Source organism: Sminthopsis crassicaudata, chromosome 4 (assembly GCF_048593235.1).
Source record: "Sminthopsis crassicaudata isolate SCR6 chromosome 4, ASM4859323v1, whole genome shotgun sequence".
Taxonomy (NCBI): Eukaryota; Metazoa; Chordata; class Mammalia; order Dasyuromorphia; family Dasyuridae; genus Sminthopsis; species Sminthopsis crassicaudata.
Window position 1 is genome coordinate 209,872,950 of NC_133620.1, and position 25,338 is coordinate 209,898,287.

Sequence of the window (25,338 nt, forward strand, 5' to 3'; positions counted from 1 at the left end):
TATTTTTTTCCAAATACATAGGATAATTATCATCAAAAGCCTGTTTCTATTTATTTATTATCATCTAATCTGTTTCTATGTATTTACTTCCATAAAGATGAAAAATGTACATCTTAAATTATTTCACCTAAAACAAGATTACCTTTTGTAAAAAACAAACATGAATACTGATAAAGATATTTAAAAATTATAGGGATTTTCCCCAAAATTATTCCCATTTTAGCATAATTGATTAAATGGGACTTCCTACTTAAAAGCAAGCTAGAGTAAGGTCATTACAGTGAATATTTTTTGGAATAGAAATAAATAATTCTTAATTTATTAATTTTTTCCAAATTTGGATGTTCATAATCATGTTTCATAAACTAACTCATACCATTGTGTGGCATGTGATTTTATCATTATGATAAATCTTTGCACTGGCACAGAATGCAATCCATCTCTAATTTGCCTCAGAATTACCTGAAGATCAGAAATGTCTAAGTGACTTGAATCCACAATCACACAGCTAAAAAATTTCAGAGGCAGCATTTCCTGTCCCCAAAGGCAACACTTCCATTCAAGAAGCCACCATGTCTTTTTGCTAGTGTTATACAGAGAAAGATTAAAATCAAAACAAATTAGGCTGGGTTTTATAGGATAGTAGCACTGGGGTGGGAATTAGGATTTGACATAGTCTTAGGCCTACTACCAATTGTTTAATATTGAGAAAATATCCTTAACTTTCTAGACCATAGTTTGTTTAGCTATAAAATCAGTGTTGCACTAAATGATTTTAAAGGTCTCTTTCAGTTCTTTAAATTTGTCCATTTCTGAAATGATTTATCAAATGAAAGTATCAAGTAAAAGAAACTTGACTATAAGTTCCTACTCTGTTCCAGATTGTGTCCTAAGTGATTTCAATTTTTTCTCATTTATTTCTCACAACAATCCTGGGAGATAGATCCTATCACTATCCCCATTTTATTGTTAAGGAAACTGAGGAAGATAGAGGTTAAATGACCTCATGATCACATAGGTAGTTGGAATCCGAGGCTAGATTGAATATTTAAGTAATATCTGGGTCATTGTGTGGATAAATTTTCCTCTACAATGAAAAAATCTTAAAATCATTAAATAATTATCATTTGCATACATACATACACCTAATGTTCACTTACTCTATGTGATTTCTTTCTATTTCTGGTGTTATTTCTAAACTGAGAAATGACATGGTAAAGAAGGCAAAGAATTAGCTTTGGAGTCAAGAAGATATGGATGAAGAGCATTCCTCTGATATCCTGGACAAGTAAACATAGGTACATTATTTAACCTCTCAATAATCTTGCCAATTCTCTTAAGCCTTCAAGCTCTAAAGAAGGAGAGAAGCCCCAAATTCCAACTTCTGGGATAAGAAGTTACTATTTGACAAAATTTTCTGGGAAAACTGGAAAATAATAAGTCAGAAAGTCAGCATAGACCTACATCTCCTACCCCATACAAAATAAGATCAAAATGAGTACATGATTTGGGCATAAAGGATGAAAACCATGAACAAATTAGGGATAATTTACCTATCAGATCTTAGTGGAAGGGAGGAATTTGTGACTAAAGAAAACTAGAGAACATTATCAGAGGCTAAATGGATAACTTTGATTACATTGAATTAAACAAATTTTGTACAAACAAAACCAACAGAAAGAGAGGTACAAAACTGGAGGGGGGAGGGATTTTATACCACTATTTCTGATAAAGGTATCATTTCTAAAATATATAAAAATGGTGCCAAATTTATAACAATTCAAGTTATTCCCCAATTGATAGTCAAAGGATATTAACAGATAATTTTCAGATAATGAAATCAAAGCCCTCTATAATCACATGAAAAATGTTCTAAATCAGTATTGATCAGAGAAATTAAAATTAAAACAACTCTGAGGTACCACCTCAAATCTCTCAGACTGGCTGAGATGACAGGAAAAGATAATTATAAATGTTGGAAGGAATGTGAGAGAACTAGTCACTAATGAATTATTGGTGGGATAGCACAATCATGCAAACATTCTGCAAAATAATCTGGAACTATGCACAAACTGTGCATATACTCACATTTGACCCAATAGTGCAACTACTGATTCAGTATCCCAAGGAAATCATAAAGTAGTAAAAGGAACAGAACCCACATGGGCAAAAATGTTTGTAGTAGCTCTTTTTGTGATAGCAAAGAATTGGAAAATGAGTAGATGCCCATCAGTTGGGGAATGGCAGAATAAACTGTGGTATATGAAGGTAATGGAATATTTTTAAAATGATCAGCAGGCTGTACATGAACTGATGCTGAGCAAAATAAGTAGAACCAGGAATACATTGTATATAGTAACAGCAAGAATGTACAATGATCAACTATGAAAGATTTGATTCTTCTCAATGGTTCAGTGATTCAAAGCAATATCAATAGACTTTGAACAGAAAATGCCAACTGCATCCAGAAAAAAAAAATAAACAAACAAACCATGGAGAGTGAATATAAATCAACCTATTCTATGTTCAATTTTTTTCTGTTTTTTTTTCTCCCATGATTTTCTTCTTTTGTTCTGATCTTTCTCTGCCAACTGGATTGATAAAGCAATGTATATTAAAATAAATTAATTAAATAAAAGTTATCAATGAAAAAAAAAGAAAAAAGTTATCAATGAAAAGCTGTGTGATTGTGGATTCAAGTCACTTAGACATTTCTGATCTTCAGAAATGCAAGATGCAGAGAGACAGAGAAACAGAGACAGAGACAGAGACAAAGACAGAGAAAGAGAGAGAGAGAGAGAGAAAGTCACTTCCTATCCTTATTCCAAAATCACCTGATATCTTCTTCATATGAACTCCTCTTTATTTTCTTTGTAAGAACTTCATCTATTTGGTTGGTCTTTTAAAATATAATTTTTGAGCTGGGGGGGGGGGGCAGAGCCAAGATGGAGAAGAGGACACAAGCTTCATTCTAAGCTCCCCTTCTACCCTCACTACTAATTACCAAATGCAGCCTCTGAAATAGTGCTTGACTGGTAGAATCCATGAATATTGGAAGTACAACAAATTACCAGCCGAAGATAATCTAGAAGATCACCAGAATAGGTTTGTCCTGATTGGGTGGGAGGAGGCCGACATAGACAGGGAGGCAGAACATGGAGACTAGCACATTGAGCAGATCCGGGATTGGTGGTGGGGGGAGGCAGGGAGGGGTCTCCACGGGTGAAGAATTTGCAGGGAGAACTCTACCAACTCTACCACTGGTTGGCTGCTCTGCTTTGGTTGCATCAGAGAAGTTATACAAACACCATAGGTTGAGTGAAAACTTCAGAATTTAACAGGACCTGGCCACACCTACCCAGCACCAAAGTGACTCAGCACAATCCACAACACAGCAGTGAAGGCACATTCTATAGCATGCCCAGGGCAGCTACATTTCTGCACAGCAGAGAGGCTCTGCTCTGGGCAACCATACTTCTGCAGGGGGAGGGGGGGAGTGCTCTGCCCAGGACAGTGGAACTTCTGCTGCTCAGCTGCTCTTTGCAGCCCGTTTGCAGGAAAGCTACTGTCCATCTATCTATCCCTGTTTTGTAGAGGTAACTGGTAACCTCCTTGCCCTGAAGGCAGAGCCTAAGTGTTTTTTTTTTTTTTAATGAGTAAAAAAGCCAAGCAAACTCTATTGATAGTTTCAATACAGAAAAAGAGCAGGTTTCCAACCCTAAGAGATTAACAGCAGACACTCTCCAGACAAAACCCCAAAGGCTCTCCTAGAAGAAATTATAAAAATCTTAAAAGAGAGCTAGAAGAAAAACAGGGAAAGAGAAGCATATAACTCACTAAAGGAAAAATTTGATGAAGTGGAAAAAGAAAACAACTTTCAAAAATGTGAATTGAAAAAGGTAAAGAACTCCCAGGGAAACAAAATTTGTGAATTAGAAAAGATAAAGAACTCCCAAGAAAGTAGGATTTGTGAATTAGAAAAAGAAAATAATTCAAAAAAAAATAGTGGAAAAAATTCATACAGCAAAACAACTCATTTAAAAACTCAATTGGACATATACAAAATGAAGTAAAAAAAGCTAATGAAGTAAATAACTCATTAAAAATCATAACTGGGGGGCAGCTAGGTGGCACAGTGGATAGAGCACCAGCCCTAAATTCAGGAGGACCTGAGTTCAAATCTGGTCTCAGACACTTAACACTTCCTAGCTGTGTGACCCTGGGCAAGTCACCTCACCCCAGCCTTAGGAAAAAAAAAATCATAACTGAACAAATAGAAATGATTTGTTGAGACATCAAGACTCAATCAAGCAAAAACAAAAACATGAAAAAAATAGAAAAAATGTTAAATATCTAATTGGAAAAACAACAGACCTGGAAAATAGATCTAGGAGACATAATCTGAGGATTATTGGACTTCCTGAAAAATTTAATGAAAAGAAGAGCCCAGACAATATTTTACTGGAAATCATCAAAGAGAACTGCCTAGATGTAATAGAATCAGGAGGTAAAATAGGCATTGAAAGAATTCATCTAACACCTTCTGAAAGAGACACCCCCCCCCCCAAAAAAAAAAAAACTCCAAGGAATATTGTGGCTAAATTTCAGAACTATAAGACTAAGGAAAAAATATGACAAGCAGCCAGGAAAAAAATTCAGATACCGAGAAGGCACAATAAGGATAACTCAGGATCTAGCTGCTTCCACATTGAAAGATCAAAGGGCCTGTAATCTGGTATTCTGAAAGGCAAAAAAAAAACTTGGAATGCAGCTAAGAATAAACTTCCCAGAAAAGCTGAGCATTTTCTTCCAGGTTCAATGAAACAGGTGAATTCTATTTATTCCTAATGAAAAAAGCAGAGCTAAACAAAAAATTTGACCTCCAAATATAAAACCCAAGAGAAGCATAAAAGATAAAAGGAACTCTTGAGAACTGTATTTCTGTTATGGGCATACATAAAGAGCATGTGTATAATTTGATTTTACTGTTATAATACAAAAAAGGGAAGTAGAAGTAGAAAGGAGATACTATCAGAAAAAAGGAAAAGAGGAGATAAAAAGAGGGAAATTACATCACACAAAGAGGCAAAGGAAACCTCTCATATCTGATGGAATTTAGGGAGGGGGAGGAACATTGTATGAATCTTATTCTCATTAGATTTTCCTCAAAGAGAAAATATTAGACACCTAATTAAAAAGAGGGAGAGGAAAAGGGAAAAAGGAAAAGAGTAATAAGGGAAAGATATAAGAAAGGGGAAGGGACTTAAAGGGGGTGTGAGGGATTCTAAAGAGGGAGAGCTGCATGAGGCAAGTGGTGCAGCAAAATAAAAGCATAATTTAGGGATAATAAGATGACAAGAAATTTAGAATTAGTAGTTTTAACTGTAAATGTGAATGGGATGAACTCTTCCATAAAGTAGAGGCAGATAGCAGACTGGATCAAAAGAAAGAATCCTCCAATATGTTGTTTATAGGAAACACATTGAAAGCAGGGTGATACATACAAAGTAAAGGTAAAAGGCTGGAGCAGAATCTATTATGCTTCAAGTGAAGATCAAGCAAAAGCAAAAATTTATCTAATTAAAAGAGATAAGGAAGGAAACTATATCTTGCTAAAGGGAAGCATAGACAATGAAGCAATATAAATACTAAATATATATGCACCAAGTGGTATAATTCCTAAAGGAGAAATAAAGAGAGTTGCAAGAAGAAATAGACAGCAAAACTATAATAGTGACAGATCTCAACCTTATACTCTCAGAATTAGATAAATCAAACCACAAAATAAATAAGAAAGAAGTTAAAGAGGTAAATAGAATATTAGAAAAGTTAGGTATGATAGATCTTTGTAGAAAACTGAATGGAGACAGAAAGGACTACACTTTCTTCTCAGCAGTTCATGGAGCCTATTCAAAAATTGACCATATATTAGGACATAAAAAACCTCAAAATTAAATGCAGAAAGGCAGAAATAGTAAATGCATTCTTTTCAGAACATGATGCAATAAAAACTACATTCAACAAAAAGCTAGGGATAAACAGACCAAAAAGTAATTGGAAACTAAATAATCTTATCCTAAAGAATGAATGGGTGAAACAGCAAATCATAGAAACAGTTAATAATTTCACCCAAGAGAATGACAACAATGAGACATCATACCAAAATGTGTGGGATGTGGGGGATTTTATCTGTTTAGAGGCTTACTTGAATAAATAGAGAAAGAGTAGACAATGAATTGGGCTTGCCACTTAAAAAGCTAGAAAAAGAGCAAATTAAAAACCCCCAATCAAATGCTAAACTTGAAATTCTAAAATTGAAAGGAGAAATTGATAAAACTGAAAGTTAAAAAAAACTATTGAATTAATAAATAAAACTAAGAATTGGTTTTATAAAAAAAAATAGACAAACCTTTGGTAAATCTGATTAGAAAAAGGAAAGAGAAAAATCAAATTGTTAGTCTTAAAAATGAAAAGAGAGAACTTTCCACCAATGAGGAGTAAATTAGAGCAATAATTAGGCGTTACTTTGCCCAACTTTACGCCAATAAATTTGATAACCTAAGTGAAATGGATGACTATCTTCAAAAATATAGGCTTCCCAGTTTAACAGAGGAGGAAGTAAATTGCTTAAATAGTCACATTTCACAAAAAGAAATAGAATAAGCTATTAATCAACTCCCTAAGAAAAACTCCCCAGGACCAGATGGAATTACATGTGAATTCCACCAAACATTTAAAGAACAATTAACTCCAATGTTATATAAACTATTTGAAAAAATAGAGAATGAAGGACTCCTACCAAATTCCTTTTATGACACAGACATGGTACTGATACCTAAACCAGGTAAGTTGAAAACAGAGAAAAAAAATTATAGACCAATTTCCCTAATGAATAGTGATCAAAATCTTAAATAAAATATTAGCAAATAGATTACAGACAATCATCCCCAGGATAATACACCATGGCCAAGTAGGATTTATAACAGGAATGTAGGGCTGGTTCAATATTAGGAAAACTGTTAGCATAAATGACTATGTCAATAACCAAATTGATCATCTCAATAGATGCAGAAAAAAGCATTTGTTAAAATCCAACATCCATTCCTGTTTAAAAAAAAAAAAAAACATATTTGAGAGTATCGGAATAAATGGACTTTTCCTTAAAATACTGAGTAGCATCTATTTAAAACTATTAGTAGGCATAATATGTAATGGGGATAAATTAGAACCATTCCCAGTAAGATCAGGAGTGAAACAAGATTGCCCACTATCACCATTACTATTCAATATTGTGTTAGAAATGCGAGTTTTGGCAATAAGAGTTGAGGAAGAAATTAAAAGAATTAGAGTAGGCAATGAAGAAACCAACTTATCACTCTTTGCAGATGGTATACTTGGAGAACCCAAGAGGTTCTAATAATAAGCTATTAGAAATAATCCATATCTTTAGCAAAGTGGCAGGATACAAAATAAACCCACATAATTCATCAGCATTCTTATATGTCACTAACAAAATCCAACAGAGATATAAAGAGAAATTTCATTTAAAGTAAGTGCCAATAGTATAAAATATTTGGGAATTTATCTGACAAGGGAAAGTCAGGAACTATATCAGCAAAACTATAAAATACTTCCCGCAAAATAAAGTCAGATCTAACCAATTGGAAAAAAAATATTAAGTGCTCTTGAATATGTCGAGCGACTTTAATAAAGATGACAATACTACCTAAATTGATCTATGTATTTAGTGCCAAACCAATCAGACCCCAAAAAAATATTCTAATGACCTAGAAAAAAATAACAACAAAATTCATCTGGAAGAACAAAGGGTCAAGACTTTCAAGGGAACTAATGAAAGAAAAAACAAATGAAGGTGGCCTAGCTAAACCAGATCTAATACTATATTATAAAGCAGTAGTCACCAAAACCATTTGGTATTGGCTAAGAAATAGACTAGCTGATCAATGGAATAGGTTAGGTTCACTGGACAAAAGAGTCAATAACTTTATTAAACTAGTGTTTGACCCCCCAAACCCAAGCTTTTGGGATAATAATTTACCGTTTGACAAAAACTGCTGGGAAAATTGGAAATTTGTATGGCAAAAACAACATACACCAAGATAAGGTCAAAATGGGTTCATGATCTACGCATAAACAATGAGATTATAAATAAATTAGAAGAACATAAGATAGTTTACCTCTCAGACCTATGGAGGAGGAAGGAATTTGTGACCAAAGAAGAACTAGAGGTCATTATTGATCACAAAAGAGAAAATTTTAGTTATATCAAATTAAAAAGCTTTTGTACAAACAAAACTAATGGAAACAAGATTAGAATGGAAACAATAAACTAGAAAAACATTTTTACAGTCATAGGTTCTGATAAAGCCCTCATTTCCAAAATATATAGAGAATTGACTCTAATTTGTAAGAAATCAAGCCATTCTCCAATTGATAAATGGTCAAAGTATATGATTTTCATTTCATTTCATTTTCAGATGAAGAAATTGAAACTATTTCTAGCCAGATGAAAAGATTCTCCAAGTCATTATTAATCAGAGAAATGCAAATTAAGACAACCCTGAGATACCACTACACATCTGTCAGATTGGCTAGGATGGCAGGAAAAGATAATGTGGAAAGTTGGAGGTTATGTGGGAAAACTGGGATACCGATACATTGTTGGTGAAATTGTGAATTCATCCAGCCATTCTGAAGAGTGATTTGGAACTATGCTCAAAAAGTTATCAAACTCTGCATACCCTTTGATCCAGCAGTGTTACTTATATCCCAAAGAGATCTTAAAGAAGGAAAAGATACCTGTATGTGTGAAAATGTTTGTGACAGCTCTTTTTATAGTGGCTAGACCCTGGAAATTGAATGGATGCTCATCAATTGGAGAATAGCTGAATAAATTATGGTATATTAATGTTATGGAATATTATTTTTCTGTAATAAATGACCAGCAGGATGATTTCAGAAAGGCCTGGAAGATTTACATGAACTGATGCTGAGTGAAATGAGCAGGACCAGGAGATCATTATATAATTCAACAACAATACTATATGATGATCAATTCTTATGGACCTGGCTTTCTTCAATAATGAGATGAACCAAATCAGTTCCATTTGTTCAATAATTAATAGAACCAGCTACACCCAGGGAAAGAACTCTTGGAAGTGAGTGTGAACCACTACATAGCATTTCCAATCCCTCTGTTTTTATCCACTTGCATTTTTTATTTCCTTCTCAGGTTAATTTTACCTTATTTCAAAGTCTGGTTCTTTTTATGCAACAAAATAACTCTATGGATATGTATACATATATTGTTTTTAATACATAATTTAACATAAAAAATAAAAATAAAATAATAATTTTCTTCCATATATTCTTTTTCTTAGAACTATTTGAGTAATTACTATTCAGCTATTATGTCTGTTAAGAACAATGAAATATTTTCAGAATATCTTACTCTTGGTGGAATTGATCATATTTGAATTCTCAATGGAATTACTTTAAAGATAAATATAAATTAAAAAGGTATAAAGAAAATAAAATATCCTAGTTTGGAATTTGAACTCTAGTTTATAGAGAATCTAGTTTATATCAACAGAAGCACTTTATTTAAAAGACTCAATATTGGAATCTATATGGAAACTACAAAAGAATATGAAGATATAATCTGATAATTCTTTTTTTACATATTACTTGATTTCTACCACAGGTTGATACAAAGTTTTCTTTAAAAATGGAATATAAATTGATAATAATATTTCTGTGTATATATGTAAACATTAAAAAGGTATTGTGGAAGAAAATTTGGACTTCAGTAATCAAATACTGGGATTCAAAAATCTTGTTCCAACACTGTGTGACCACTTGCAGGAAATTACTTAAAGCATTAGTTTTCTTTTTCTACAAAATAGGTATGATCATGCCTACACTCCTTAATTCCTAGTGTTGTCAATAAGAAAGTATTTTGTAAACCTCAAGGTTCTTTACAAAGTGAACTACCATTATTGGTTTACCCAAAATCAAAAGAGGAAGAGGAATGGTATGGATTATTTAGAGCAAGTTCATCTAGCCATAGGATCCTATAAGCCTCTATGACTTTATAACCATATTATTCTTTGTACCTTCTAAAGAATTAATAAATTCATTTTCATAATTTTCTTAGTCATTGATTAGAAATAGGTAGAATTGAATGTTTCAACACAAAATTGGTCAGTGGCAAAAACTTCTGATAATATGCTCTCTAATATTATCTAAGGAAAGTATACTCTGACCACATGATGGAAATGAGTGGTTAGTTTGCCTCTGTAGTAGAAGAATGCATCACATCAGGCTAAAACAGTTTAATGAGATTGATATCTCTCATGCCTGAAAAAAAAATTAAGATAATCATGTGACTATCACAATCATACAGTGCAATATTATTTTTCTCCCCTTTCAGCTTTCAGCATTCCAAATACCTCCAAAAAGGAATTATAAATATAATTCAGGGGTGTATTCCAACAAACCACCACAACTAATATTAAATTCTTAGTGTGGGCATTTACTAAATTGAAAAATACTACAAATCAGAACTTGATTTATTGTTTTGCTGACTGTCAGGACTTAAGAATGTGACAAAAAATACAATATGGATTAAATTTAAAAGTGTATTATATGTATTTTGTTTTACTCCACTCTCCACTATTAACCTGATTGTTAAATATTTACAAATACACAACTGGATATGATATAAATAAAGCTGAATCCATAAATTAAGATTAAAAACTCCATGGAATAACATTGGGAAACTTAAATGCCTAAAATTCGTCAGTCACTCTTTCTTCAACCTACCTTCTTTCCCCTCTCCTCCAACATAAACACACACACACACACATACACACACACACTCACTGAATGAAAGAAGTCTTGTAATTCAGGATCTGCTTATGCAAATCTCCTTTTGGTTCCTTCACATTAGTTACCCCCCTATTACTCAATAAGAGTATATTAAACACTAATTCTTTCTATTGACAGAAAAGAAAGGAAGAACACCTGGAAGAAGAGATGAAGAAAATATGGACAGTGGTACAGAATTAGTGAACAAAGTAAAGAACTACTGTGCCTGAAGGAAATGGCCAGCTCTGGCCAAGCTTCACCTTCCTTCCAAATTTGTTATGTGTGGGGAGAGACCAAGACCAGGGCAATATGCTTCAAGTCATTCCAGTCCATTCTCCATTCAGATACCAAAATTCTTGAAGTTCAGGACATATTATGTTCCTTCCTCAATAAATGCATATTATATAAATAAAATATTACTTGCCATTGAAAGTCCTTTGCATCCTGCCCACACTTCTCTTGTCTTGTTATACCTTATATCTCCTCATCTATCCCATCTGGTCCAGTATCACTAGTTTTCTTGCTTTTCTCCAACAACATATTCTATTTTTCTTATCAAAATTATTTCACTGTTGGTTCCTAATGTGTGGATGGTCTACCCAACTCATCTCTGCCTCACAGTTTTGCTGATTCCCTTCAAGTCCTAGACAGAACTTGGCCAAAATTAAAGTACTCTATATTCATATGAAAAAATGCTCAAAATCACTAATTGATTAGATAAATTAAAATTAAAACAACTTTAATGTACCATCTCATACCTATCAGATTGCCAAAATGACAGGATAATATAATAATAAATGTTTTAGGGAATGTGAGAAAACTGGGACACTAATGTATTTATTGGTGGAGTTGTGAACTGATCCAGCCATTCCAAAAAGCAATTTGGAACTACGCCCAAAGAGTTATAAAACTGTACATACTTGTGACCCAGAGGTGTCCTTAGTGGGTCTGGATTACAAAGAGATCATAAGAGAGGGGAAAGGACCCACATGTGCAAAAACGTTTCTAGTAGTTCTTTGTGTGGTGGCAAGGAATTAGAAATTGAATGGATGCCTATCAAATGGGGAATGGGTGAATAAGTATATGAAAATAGTGGAATTTTATTTTCTATAAGAAATAATGAGTAAGATGATTTCAGAAAAGCCTGGAAAGACCTACATGAATTGTTGCCGAGTAAAGTAGAATCAGAAGAACACCATAAATGGTAACAATATGATTATGTGATGCCCAGTTATGATAGGCTTACCTCTCCTTAGGAATGCAACCATGCAAAACAATACCAATAGACTTGGAAAATGCCATCCACATTGAGAGAGAGAACTATGGAAACTGAATGCAGATCAAAGCATAGTATTTTTCAACTTTTTTTAAACCTGTTTGCTTTTTTTTTCTCAAGCTATTTTTTGCTTTTATTCTGATTTTTCTTTTACAACCTAATACAGAAATACACTCAAAATTATTGTATATGTATACCTATATCAGATTGCCTGCTATCTTGGGAGAGGGGAATGTAAGGAAGGGAGAGAGAAAAAAACTGGAACTCAAAATTTTACAAAAATGAATTTAGGAAACTATATTTATATGTAATAAACAGGTGAAATATTATAAAAACTTGTTTTTAAATCCCAACTTCCATAAGAAGCTTTTCCTGATTTTCATTAATTCTAATGTCTTTCTTCTGCTACTTCTATTTAATCCTGTACATAACTTTTTTTGTAATCTCTTCATAAGCTGCTCAAAATACTGTCCTTTACTTTTCTTAGTAGCAATAGTAGTTAGCAAAGTAGCTAACACATAGAACATGCTTAATAAAACTCTATTAACTAATTAATATTCATATATCACCATACCTGGATTCTGGAGGTTTGTACTGTGAGGAGGAAAAGAAGCTAAAAATGAGGTAGAAAGCCAGGCCCAAGCAAAAAAGAAAATTGAAAGACTTAATTTCAAAAAATAAAGCTTAAACAAAAAAAAAAAATCTAATGACATATAAACCAACTGAGCATCAGAAATTTAGGATAAATGGACAGAACTTCAAAAACAGTCTATAATCATAACTACAAAATTAAAAGAATACTCTTCAGATGTTTCCCCAAGAGCACAAGACAGTGTCAATAAGCTAAAAATTGTTCAAAAGAGAAATAACATTGACAGACAAAAATAATATGAATGAAAGACATCTGGAAACAGAACTTTCTTAGCAGAATTTAGCAAACACATATGCAAAACATCAACAAAAGAGGGAAAAATAAATACATGATTTAAAATATCTTCAAAGAAAGTAGGGTTCTGTGAGGATTCTAGGGAGTGAGGAGTAGGCCAGTAAACTGCAAGCTCTCCAGATCTCTCCCAACAAATTTACAACAACAAATATAACAAATTTAAGAGTGAATATAGATTGATGAAAAATTAAGAAGATTTCAGGCAGAACTTGGTCCTTCTGATACAACCCAAGAAAACTTGAAGAAAGATCCCAGCTGAGATTAATCCTGTGAAGTGCAAACATCTCTGATCTAGCTTTGCATAAACACCAAATGGGGAACCCTTAGGCTAGCTGGATGTGGCTGGAGCCTCAGCAGGAACCACAGAAACTGCCACCTCGCAGAAAGCATCAAGAGTTGGGGGGTCTGAGTCCAGTAAAGCTGAGGAAACATAGAAGAAATGAGCACAACTGGTGAGTACAGAAGTAATGGGGCAAGAAAGCTCGAGGGTGGTTCCAGATCAGAGGAGAGAGCTGAAGTAAAGTTAGAGGCACTTGTACATTTTCAGGACTTTTTTTCAAACAACTTGAACTCAATAGAAAATTTAATATGTAAGAGTAAATATCAAATATTAATTTCAAGGAACTTATAAACAAATCATTTATGATTTTTACATGGGAATATATAGCATATGTTTAAGATTGACTTCAGTAATTGGGTAGCTCAAGAGAAAGACGGGGTAGAGTTGAGTATGCTATGACTCTAAAAAGCAAAATCAACTAGGAAAAGGTAAAAATAGCAATTGTGTTGTGCAAATAAGGTACAGAAGAAGAATAGATACATTAGAAGAGGGAGGAGGGTTCATAATTCTGAAAACATACTCAATCAAAATGGATTAAATAGGCAACTCTACATATAAAGCATGAAAGGTATGGCATCTTCCAAAATTTATAAAGAAATAATTTAAACTTACTTTCAAATTTCTCATATTTTCAAAGACAATGGTTTTTAAATGATATGTGTGTGTGTGCGTGTGTGTGTGTATGTGTATGTATGATGGCTCCCTGATTAAAGCTCGAATATAATTGGAAAAATATTAAATTTAAGTTACAGATTAGTGAAAATAAAAAATGTAATTTTTTGCTCAATCCAAGTTAATGGGCCCCCTGAAATCTATTCACTACCTCCTTGGGAGGTCTTTGAATCACAGGTAGTCCATGGACTAACTTTGCTTTAAGTATGCCTTCTCAGCTTCTTTCTTCTTGAATGATATTTCTAACTATAGTCTCCTTATTTTAAAAAAATGACAAGTAGTGAAACTGATTAATGTATAAATGGATCATGTTGGCTTCACATTATTCATACGTACTACTATTATTTAGGAATGAAAATCGAGCTTTGCTAGAATTCTGATTGCAAATCAAATGCACATAATATTCTTATTTGTTTAAAACTCATATTAGAAATGAAAAAAAAAAGGTCAACAAAATTTTAATACTGAGGACACAAAACAAGTCACATACATGATACTCTTATGTGATTTGCAAATTCATGACAGTTTAAGCAATTTGCAACATATACTTCCCACAGGAAATATAGGCAAGTATTCTGGTGATATAAAATAAACTCTTTAGGTATACTTTTGCTCCTAGACCCAGCAATGAGTCTGAGGTTAATACAATAGAGCTAAGCCTCAAACATTAAGGTAATTTTGCAGAAAATCTCACTGTAGCTAGAACAGTATGATTATCTGCATTCTATATCTAGCTATATCATATATGCAATGAGATTAAGACACTTTTAAAAATGTAGAAAATGAGGCAGCTGGATAGGGCAGTAGATAGAGTACCAGCTCTGAAGTCAGAAAGACCTAAGTTTAAATCTAGTCTGAGACAGTTAACACTTCCTAACTATGTGACCCTGGGAAAGTCACTTAACCCCAATTGCCTCAGGAGAATAAAAAGTAGCTTTAGATTATCTTTTAACAGTGTGTAAGTAGCATTAGTATCTATTAAATAATAGAATTAGCTATTTCTTTGGAAGTTCTTAACTTGGGATTAATGAATTTCTATTTTCTGATATAGATTGATATAGTTAAAGATGTATTTATCTATATAAAATTAGGTTCAATAAAACTATTTCCTTTTAATCCTATGGATTTTATTTTATGCATTAAAATTATTATAAAAATGAGATCTATGGGGTTTTACCAGATATATAATATCTGACACTTAGCAGACTCTTAAACTTTTATTCACTAACTGATGCAAAATATATTAAGAAATCATGCTCTATTACATGTTAATATACTTAAATGGAATAGCTTTTTTTTTTTTATCTTTGTTTCCCCAATACCTACTTTAGTAATGGTTTGCATGAGGTAGAGGCTTAATAAGTAGATGTTTGATAAGTTGGAATGAGTCAACCAGCCCCTTTTGTGATCTGTATTAGTTCTTTAAGATTCATTAATATTCACTTAAGAAACAGAAACAGTAAGTTGGTAGCATCCATCACTTATTACTTTGACTTTTGTCTCTTCCATATGCAATGACAGAAGCATAACTACATAGTTTTGATCCTTTACTGTCACAAGTAGATGTGATTTCTAAGGTTCCTAGAAGGCATGAAATTCTATGATTCTATAGAATCCTTCTGCAGAGATGGCCCTGTACATTGTGGATTCACTTAGAAATAGGTCCTAGGGCTGATCAAAATCATGTTTGGAGTAATGAGACAATAATACTTCTTCCATTTCAGATACAACAGGCTCTGCCCTATATGACTGTATAATTCCCATTATTTTAATTCCACAAATTCAAATTATATAAGTGCTTTTGATATTCAATTGTGTGATCATATTATAGGACCTAAAGGAAATTTAAGCAAAAATTTTTGTCTGAAGATAAAATTGTTTGAAATCATATGCATTTAGCCAGCTTAAGTTCTCAAAATACATTGGTTCATATTAAATATTCTCCCCAAAGATAATGATATTATTTTCATGAACTCTGAAATGAAATCTTTGTCCATCAGAAACATGTGAACATCCTCAATGTCTCTTTCAGTTTTAAAGCAGTGATAATAGAATGTGCAGTGTGTGGAGGAAGAAATCCAACTGAATCACATATTTTCTTTAGCAAAGTTTTGATTTTCATACCTCCAAGAAATCCACATTTAAGTAAATGCCTCAATAAGTATATTGCCAGGTTTTCCCTTTGAGTCGCACAATGACAGAATGAACTTTAAAATGTCAAAACAAACAAGTTTACAAAAAATATGGGGATACCACCAACACATTTCCTTATGCTGCTATTCTTTGAAAACTGTCCACAAGAAAATACAAAGCCTTAATGGTAGATTAAAGTTTATTGAGTTCCTTTCATTTCATAGAGGATATTTAAATAGGATCTCTAAAAGTTTGGATACAAAAGGCTATTTATTCTAACAGCATAGACATACTTGTATATGAAAAAATACATGTGAGACCAAAAAAGGAGAAATGGAAAGAGACAGAGGGAGAGGGACACACACATATAGAGAGATAGTGAAAGAGAGCGAAAGGGGGGAGAGAGAGAGAGAGGGAGAGAGAGAGAGAGAGAGAGAGAGAGAGAGAGAGAGAGAGAGAGAGAGAGAGAGAGAGAGAGAGAGAAAGAGAGAGAGAGAGAGAGAGAGAGAGAGAGAAGAAGAAGAAAGAAGAAGAAGAAGAAGAAGAAGAAGAGAGAGAGAAAGAGAGAGAAATAGCAAGAGAGAGAAGCAGAAACAGAAGCAGAAGAGAGATAAATATATGTAGTACAGATAAGTTTTTAAAAAATTTTTAAACCTAAACTTTCTGAAAGTTCACTTTAAGATTATAATAATTTACTATATTTTCTAATGCAAACTACAGAGAAACTGCTTAAAGCTTGACAATTTCTGAAAAAAAAAATCCTTTTGGTCCTTCTATATCCTGCCAGAACCCCACACAATAGGGAGTGCTCCCAATGAGAATAGCTCCACTGGAGCACTACTAATACATTTGACACAGCTCCCACCCTGTCATTATGCAGAGGAGCTAGTGCTTATCCCTTTTTAAATTGGAGACTCTTTTAACCAGGAATCCCCAGGATGAAACTGAACCATTTTCCTCACGGCAAAACAAATCCTTCTCCAGTGAATTTTGTTATTGTTTATTGTTACAGTGTTTTATCAGCGCTAAACTGTATGAAAGCTTCAATTAGTTCTTGATGAATGATCCCATAAAATCATGTAGTTTCATTTCCCCTGCCACCAGATATTTCACTGAGTGTTATTAAATGAAATATAATTGGGATAAGATTCTGAAAACTCTGAGCAGTTTTAGAATGGTCCATTCAGCTTGAAATGGTGACTACCACTGCAGTTGTGGAATCACATCTACTGCACTGAAAATACAAATTTCTATCACAATACTGGAGAAAGCCTGTAGCTATCAAGTAGTGGGCTCTGATCCACAGCCTTTCTTTTTCTCCCTTCCCCATCTTTCTCTTCCTCTTCTTCCTCTCTCTTTCTTTCCCTCTCCCCTTTTCCTCTCTCTTTCTTCCCCTTCATCTGTGTTTGTTTATGTCTCTCTCTCTCTCTCTCTCTCTCTCTCTCTCTCTCTCTCTCTCTCTCTCTCTCTCTCTCTCTCTCTCTCTCTCACACACACACACACACACACACACACACACACACACACACACACAGGCCAATAGTTTGGTAAAACTTCAAGGCAGATATTTATTAATGCTAGGAAGATTTCTGATCAGCAAGTAGGAACTACATTTGTTTGCTATTTTATGCAGTGTCTAATATATGAGGATATAATATAGATTTAAATTAATAGTATCCTTTCCAAAGTTAACTCTATGGGGGAAATTCTTTGTTGAGAAGGATATGAGAAGACCATAGGGAAAACAAATCAGCTTAGACCTTGTCTAGCTCTTAATCCTTGTTAGACATTAGTACTGGCAATGGAAAAATATATTCCTTTTAGGGTGAACAACTTACTTTTCAGCAAGTATCATAAATACATCTTTTAGTATCCCAAAACAACATATCAAAACATTGAGATGCTTAATAGCACTTCTTATCTCTCTCATTAAGGCTTAAAAATTAAAAGGAAAAAGAAAACTTTTTACTTTTATGGTATCTCTTGTTCTACCAGTTGTCAACTCTTCACAGCCATACCCTGAAATTATCTTCTATTTACCTTGTATTTTTTTAATATTTACCTCTTTGTGTAAATGTTACTTTCCAATCTACTTTTTGCCACTCTCCCTTTTAAAATATAGCCTTCATTGTTTCCTTAGACATTAACACAACACATGGCATTCAATAGGTACTAAATATGTGCTTGTAGAATTGAATTAAGGTAATAATAAAAAATTTATTAGATTCTTCGAAGTCATGCAAACAGAAAATTAAAATTTTAAAGTTTTTTGGCATTATAACTTAACTTCATTTATGAGGAATATACATGAGAGGTATTTATTTTCATTTTTTTCACTTTTTTATTTTTTATGTTTTCATTTATTAAATTATATATTATTTTATTTTCATTTGTTAAATTTTCATTTTAAGTTATTTTCATATATTAAATTTCATTTTATTGGCATTTATTAAATTATACTAAAATCACTTCTTAAAATTATTTAAGCATTACACATTGTAAATTTTAATGATTTATACTAGTGATAATTTTTATTTCTTCTTCAAGAAGATATTCTAATTTTTGCATGAGGAGAATTATTCCACATAGCATCCTTACCTGAAATAATTATCTAATGCTATCTATGGGAAACTGAAAAAAATTTACCATTTATGAAATTTCCATTGCTTAGCAAGTTCATAGTCACATAAAGGCAGGTTCTCCATTAATTCTATATTCAAACTGAAAATTAAGGCAGAATTGAAGAAATAGGTAAAGCTCTAGACTTAGAAAAGAGCAAAGCTCTCCATGCATTACAAAATTTAAGCCATCTGAAAGTATTACACATGACTAGAATTCAGAGAAATAATCAAAAACTAAAATTCAGAGATAATCAAACAATTATATTTCTTATGCCTTTTAAGCCATATTGCTGTTGAGCAATTTCAGCCATGTCTAAAATTTTGTGACTCCATTTGGAGTTTTCTTGGCAAACATACTGCAGTGGTTTGTCATTTTCTTCTTCAGTCATTTCACAGGTAAGGAAATTGAGGCAAAACAAAGTTAGTGGCACTTGTCCAGCATTACATGCAATTATTAAATGTTTGAATCCAGGTTTAAACTCAGGAAAATGAGTTTTCCTTACTCCTAGGTGAACATTCTATCCACTGAACCTCTCATTTATCCATATGCTGTATTAGCATCTGCCTGCTCAAGTTAGAGAAAGGCAGGGTTCAGTATAAGCCAAGGTTAAATATAAGGTTCTGACACAGGAGACTGTGCCAGGTGTATTCAGGCTTTATTATGGTTCCAAAACAACAGAAGGTCTAGTAATCAGTAAATAGGAAAATAGGATGTATAAGAGCAAGAAAAGTTAAGAAGTTAAGATTAAGAGCATAGAAGAATTATAATTTCAAAGAGTCAGCTTGATGCTAACAATGGAAAGCACAGAAGTAAAAGTGATTCTAACATGGAACAGGAGAAAGTTAGATTTGGAGGCAAAGGACCTCTATATAAATATGTCTCTTCTGCTTGGCATTAGAAAAATGTTTCCACATTTTAAAAATGAGGATGTTGGAAAAAATTACTTATAAGGTCCCTTTAAACTCTAAATCTATTATGACCTCTCCTTTCTTTCCTACTTTCAAGGTAATTTAGTGACATAATGGATAGAGTGCTAAACTTGAAGTTAGGAAGACTTGTGTTTGAATATAGCTTAGCTATATTATAGACTGTGTGATCCTGGGTAGGTCATGTAATGTCTATTTGCTATAGATTTGTCTTCTGCAAAATGAAGAAAATAATACCTACCTCCCTAACTCTTACATATATACACACAAACACATACATACATATATATGTGCATATATATATTATAATATGTGCATATATACATATATATAATGTGTGTATACTTTGCAAACCTTAAGACATTATAAAAATAATAGATACAATGATTAGTATAATCAGTGTTATTATTGTTATTGCTGCTGCTGTTATTATTGTTATTGTTATTCCTGCCTAGAGAGGAAGTTTTTTAGAACCTGGCCCAGAAGAGGTGAGGAAATTGGCTGCAGATGGTAAAGAATGAGTATAGGCCTGAGCAATTGTGACAGCTGATCCTGATAGTGTAAATTAGTCTATCTTTTTATAACTAAGCCCTGGTTCCTTGGCACTCCAGTTTGTTTTCTGCAAATTCCTTTCTGAAAATACCTTCCTGGGTATGAGTAATCTAAGTCATTATTACTTATTGATACCAGACTACTAAATGTTATTTAATTTTTAAATTTCTTCTGAAAAACAATTATAACAGCTTTAACTCCAAGGAGCAAATAGGTAATAATCTCTGGCTATATTCCTTACTCCAATCAGCAACAATAATAACAAAACTTTATGCCAGTAATTTACTTTATAAAACAAGTCCAGTTTTCCTAGCATTGCTACATTTATTAAACTGCTTCATTCCTTTTTTTTAGAGATACAATTCTTTACAACAGGAATCAAAGATTTTTCATATTATATTCAGTTACCAGAACAGATACACATCTAATAAGTTCTAATCAATATGTAAAATAGCAATTAAACACACAAGGGCCAAAAAATGTAGACTTTCCCCTAAATGCTAGTATTTCAGTAGCATTCTTTTGTGAATAACTCAGTATTGGACAAACATGGTCTGTAACAGTAATTAACTTATATCTAATATTTTTAAAACATAAGCAAACTAAAATAGAGGGTGAGGAAGATATACTATGATCAACTGTAAGAAAAAGACAAATCCAAATGACCAGTTATGAAAAATGCTCTCTACTTCTGATAAATTCTAAGAGCAAATGGAAGTATACTTTTTACTTTATTTTTTCCTTGTGTGTGTATCTATGTGTATGTTGTCTTTTTAAACATAATTAATATGGAAATGTGCTTTGCATGGTTTTGCATTATAATCGATAGTAGATTGCTTGCCTTCTCAAGGGATGGGGAAAGAGTGGGAGAGAAAGAATTTGGAACTCAAAATTTTCAAAAATGAATGTTAATTTTTAAATGTAATTGGGAAATATTTTTTTCAAAAGGACATCCTAGAGAATATGAGCAGATGCCTGTGGTGAGAAATGATAAAGATGGAAGGGAAATGATAATGCTGAAGATCATAGAATTTAGATCTGAAAGAGAACAGATAGTCCAGCCCACTCATTTGACAAATGAGGACCCTGAAGCACAAAGAATGTAAGGTCACAAAGGGAATAAGTATCAGGGTTGGTTTCAAATTTGCATCTTTCAGCTCTAATCCAGTATTCTTTACAATAAATCACAGGGGAAAAAAATTTAAACATATCTGTGAATTCCCATCTACCCATGCAGATAGCTACCTTTGCTACAATTTATACTCTTAGAATGGTCCAGGGATATTGATAGATTGTGACTTGGCCAGGTTTACACAGCCTGGATAGGCTATAGATAGTAGTTGAAGAAGGCTCCTTGGCATAGAGGTCAGCTCTCTATCCATTATACCATATAATAAGATAATTTCCTTTATTATAAGCTTACATAAATAAAATTAACATAACCTTATATAAATTTATTATAACCTTATAATAAGATTTTTTCAGAGATATTTCATATTATTGCCTTATTGTATTCTTACTATTACTTCATGATGTTATAGGGATTTACAGTTGATTGAGTGTTTTCAATTACATTATCTCCCATTCTAATGTCTACAACCTGTAAAACAAGTATTGTCATCTGTTTTTTTTTTCCTTTTTTATTAAAGTTTTTATTTATAAAACATATTCAGGGATAATTTTTCAACACTGACTCTTGAAAAACCTTGTGTTCTAAATTTTCCCCTCCTTCCCTTCACCCTCTCCCCTATATGGCAGGTAGTCTAATACATGTTAAAATATATGTTAAATCCAATATGTATATACTTATTTATGCAATTATCTTGCTGCACAAGAAAAATCAGATCAAGAAGGGGAAAAATGAGAAAGAAAACAAAATGCAAGCAAACAACAACAGGAAGAGTGAAAATGCTGTGTTGTGGTCCACACTCAGTTCTCAGGCCTCTCTCTTGGTGTAAGTGGCTCTCTTCATCACAAGAACATTGGAACTGATCTGAATTATCTCATTGTTGGAAAATGTTATGTCCTTCAGAATTGATCTTTATATAAACCATCTGTTTTTTTACATCTAAGGGAAAATTTCCATGCAATCATGACTGGTAGTTCTGTGCTCCAAATCAGCAGAGTTTTTGACCTTTCCTACAAAAACATGTGAGACTGTGGGAAATGAAAATGAATAATATCTGCTTTGAGGACAATTATTGCAAGTTCTAGCCCTAGCCTGTCACAGGTATCTTCTCCTAGATGCAAGTATATATCTACTATAATTAGGGCCAGGTTTGTTTGACTAATACCTAAATTTTTATCTTTTGCTTATCTGTCAGAACAGTTCCACTCAAATCAGAACATTTCACAAATAGATTGTGTACAATATGCATAACATTTTAAAAAAGAAATTCAGACAGTTGGGTATTGGAAGCAGTATTTCACAGTGCTTTGGGAGTTTTCCTTCTAAGACTTCAAAATGCTTTTGGGCTCCAACTTTAAAGGACTTCATTTTGCTAAAGGGTGGCATGTTTTGCTCTTTGAAGATTCTGACATGTTTTAATGGTCCTTCCTTTGAAGAAATGAATGTTTGTGGGATTCCCCCACCGAAAAGTTCCCTATTCAGGGAGAAGGGGAATCCTCTGTTGAAGTTATTTACCAGATTATATTTTCAACCCTGGGGGAAATTTTTAATCCCTGACAAGGGTATCATCTTTTTGAAAATATTCATTTGGTTGGAGAAAGTTCTCACTTCTGAAGAAATTCTCTTTGCTAGAAGGAGCTGATTTTTAAAATGTTTGTGTTATATATGGATATGATGTTTTGTTTTTAAAGAACATATATGGTATCATTTACATACTGGGGAGCTAATTAAAACTATTTGACCCATTAACAGTTCCTTCTAGTCCTTGATATAAACAGAATAAAACTAGTACTTGTTAAATATATATATATATATATATATACATATATATATCATCCTATATTAATATCCTTAATTAAATAACTATAAATCAAGTTTATTTCAAATCAAATAAAGATTCTTTACTTTTATTAATAGTTTCTTTGAGTATAGGACATTTCACTCATATAAATATAAACAAGCTTTAGTTTCTTAAATAAAAGAAAACAAACTCTCTGACATTTTGCCTTTTTAAATTTTGTTTTGCCTAACAAGAATTATTGGAAAGATTTAAGATGGTGCTCTATATAGAGTGAGCAATCAAAAAATATTTTAAACATAGAAATAACAGCATAAATTAGGATCATAGACCAAGAGATAGAAGAAGCCTTAGACATCATTTACTCCAACTTTGTCATTTTTACAGATTAGGAAACTGAAATTCAGTAGGTAAAAGTAATTTAACCTAGTGAGTAGAAGAACCAACATTTTAAAATTGTCATCTTGCCTATACAATTTGGTGAATTGACATTCCGTATGTGTTATATCATTTGATCCTTACAGTAAATCCATGAGACTAAAAAGTAAATTATTATCTCTATTTCCCCAGATGAGGAAAGTGAGGCTGAAATAGATTAAGTGATTTATGCAAAGTTATTCAGCTAGTAAAGGAAGTACTTAAACCCTGATTTGTAACATCAAATTCATTGTTCTCTCCACTAAACAATTTATTTCAGAAGTTTACTTATTTCTTTTGTGTAAAAAGGGAAAGATGGAGTAGATTGGAAAGAGTGATTTACAAATATACATAGAAAAATTAGATTAATTTCACTAAAATACTGTGAGATTTACTGTTATCTAAAAACCAGGTGGTTTGTCTATTTCCTGAAGCAGCTAAGTGGTACAGGGGAAAAAAATGCCAGGCCTAAAATCAGGAGAACCTGAGTTCAAATATGGCTTCAGACAATAGCTATGCAACCATGGACAAATAAATTAACCTTGTTTCCCCCAGTTTCATCATCTGTAAAATGGGCTGTGAAGACTGAGATATAATTGAAAAAATAACTAAACAAAGAAATGACGATGCAAAGAACTTTAATAAAAGCAGTAAGAAAATGAACCATCATAATAAATAGTAAGACTAATTTTGAATATACTTGGAAATTGTCACTACTTAAAATTCTTATTAAGTCCTATTTAAAAAAAAAAAAAAGATTCCTCACAAAAAAGTATACATAATTAAGATGTTTTTCATGGACTGAATAGTGAACTTCAAGAGCTTAAGGAATTTAGTATAATAAATTTTATTCTCAATTTATACTCAATATAGAGCAATATAAAGTTATGTTATATTAAAAACTGCAAGCATTATTCTTCAATAATACTGTTTGAGGATTTCTATAGCAGAGCCAAGATGATAGAATAGAGAAATTTGAGTTCTCCAATATTCCCCTTGAAATAACTTTAAAGTAACACTTTTAATTGAATTCTTGTGTGGCAGGGACATAGTAAAGAATGCCCCCAGACCAAGATAGCATAAAAGGTTAAGAAATAGTCATTTTTGAAAAAAGAATAGAGGCTGGCCCAGAGCTCATGTGAATAAAACACCAGTGCTGGAACTAAGTGACAGAGACAGACGTAGTAACCATTTAGGGAGCTCTTTCTCCAGATATGGTAAGGGGTAACTGGTCAGAATGAGATAACAATGCTAACCTCTGTGTTAGCACTGGATTTTTTGGCAAATTGATAGTCTATACCCACTTCTGGGTTACAACCTAGAAGTAAATTGGTAGAAAAGCAAACTTGCTCAGCCAAAAGAGAGAGAAGAAATGCTGAAGAGCAATATAATTTTCAGTTAAGAGTTCAGGGAACTGAAGAATGGTATCAAAGGGAATCCAAAGAGAACAGAAAGGCCCTTAGAATAGTATTTATGACATTCCCAAAGAATCTGAGGCCCTTTCTGTATAAGTACCAGAATAAACACAAAGAGAACAGTGGCCACGCCATCCTCTGAATCACACCAGCTTCGAAAAAGAGAAATTCCAATCCACAAGAACTAGATCTTTAAAGAATAGTGTGAAAAATCCTAAAGCT